The following is a 2,137-nucleotide window of genomic DNA, read 5'->3' on the forward strand; positions in this document are numbered from 1 at the left end:
AGTACATATGTCTCCCCTTCTTCCCCATTGACCTTCCCCCGGCCTTCCCAACCCCCCGGCACATACCCTCACACCCCCCCCCAGTGTCCTGTGTCCATTGGTCATGCTTATATGCATGCATATATGTCCTTCGATTGATCTCTTACATGCCCCCCCACCCCCACAACACTCCCCAGCCTTCCTGCTGTACTTTGACAGTCTGTTCGATGCTTCTCCTCCTCTGTATCTATCTTTTTGTTCATTAGGTTATAATGTTCTTTATTGTCCATAAATGAGTGAGATCGTGTGGTATTTTTCTTTTACCGCCAAACCAGGACACTTGTGAGAACAAAAAGTCGCACTCAATTATCACCCAGGACAACAGGCTTAAACCAAGGCTGTCTGCAGGGTGGCTTCTGACGAAAGCTCAGTGCTGGTGTGTTATTGTTTTTCCTGCCTCCTTTCTTGTGGGAGACAGGCTCGAGGATGACTCCCCGTCACTGCCATCTCCTGGTGTCCACACCCGTGTGTAGTCCATTCCCCTTGAGTGTGGTCAGGACCTGCGACCTAACTTCTAACATATAGAATGCAGCAGAGGCGATGGGACGTCACTGCCTGGCTTATATTACATGGGATGGTAGCTTTCCTCTTGCTGGCAGCCTCCCTATTGCCTTCTTGGCTCACACAGAAGCAAGTGGCCACGCTGGTGGGACCCACATGTCAAGGAACCAGAGACTGTGGGACTAGCAAAGAGTAGGAAACAGTCCCTATGTTGAGTAGGGGCACAGGGAACTCTGAGGGTGAGTTTTCCCTTGCCCTTCATTGTATGCCCATTGCCAACTATCCATCCCTCGGTGTTTCTCCCTCTGCTGGGGCCATCCAGGTGGCCACCTTTTTTCCAGGGTGGCTGGGTAGCTCAGCCAGGACAAGGGTCCCTCAGACAGGTGCTCCCAGGCCAGGCTGCATACTTCTGCAGATGGTAACTGACAGCCATTATCGCCATGAGCAACTGGGGACATGCTCCATTGTCAGGGAAAAATGTCCAGTTCAAAAGAGCAAGACAGCACCCGGAAGGACTCACGCAACAGGTGTATTCATTAACCTTTGCTATACAGCAAGTTACTATAAACTTAGTGGCTTAAATCAACACACATTTATTATCTCATGGTTTCTGTGGGTCAGGAATTTAGGCACAGTTTAGTTGGGCCCTCTGGTTCAGGGGCTCTCGCAAAGATGCAATCAAAGTGTAGGCCAGGGTTGGGGTCTCATCTGAAACTCGACTGGGGAAGGATGTGCTCCCAAGAAAGATTGTTGTCGGGATTCAGTTCCTTGTGGGCTGTTTTTCAGTTCCCCATGGTTTTGAAGAGACATTGCACTGATTTCCTTGGGTCCTCCCTCTCCTCAGAGAAAGAGGAGTCGAAATGGGACTGGAGCGGGAGAGAGCTCAGCCTCTGGGCTGTGAGATGCAGTCACATTGGTATGCGTTTCCATTTCCTTCCACAGAGATCAGGACTTGGTGGAAGAACTCTTAGAGGCCCAGAAGCCCAGCTATGTGTCCACCATTACACAGAGAAGAAAACCAGGGCCCAAAGAAGTCAACGGACTCACCCGAGGGTGGTGGCAAGGCTGGTCTGGAAACCAGTGCCCTCTCTACGTCGATGCCATGTCCTTCTGCCCCTTCCAATGGGGCAACTCCAGCCATGGGAGCCGGGCCATTTCACGGCTGTGGATGTGACCACGGCCAGGGACTGCCCACTCTCGGAGGAAGCCCAGTTGGAAACCACGATGGGAGTGCCTGGGACACAGCCCATCTCTCTGCCTCCCCGGAGGCCCTGAGCTGGGAGAGCAGCCGCAGCACCAGGCATCTTGTTTGTATTTTCCCGGCTGGGCGGTCCTGGCAATAGCTCCTCATTTCCTATAAGGAAATGAGTTTCTAATCTCTGAGCTCACCCTCATGTAGGGTGGGGTGAGGATTTAGAGCAGGAAAAGCGAATCCCCGAGAGTAGATCCCTTCTCCCTGCCCTGGGGCACGCTGATGGGCGGGTGGCATCCGGAAGTTAAAAACCAGGGGCCCTGTTCATGTGGGCTGTGGGTGGAGATCCGTGAGGCCAGAGGAGCAGAGGCTGTGCAGGGCTACCCCCCCCCAAACCCCTTCCCC

Source organism: Myotis davidii, unplaced genomic scaffold, assembly GCF_000327345.1.
Source record: "Myotis davidii unplaced genomic scaffold, ASM32734v1 scaffold148, whole genome shotgun sequence".
NCBI lineage: Eukaryota > Metazoa > Chordata > Mammalia > Chiroptera > Vespertilionidae > Myotis > Myotis davidii.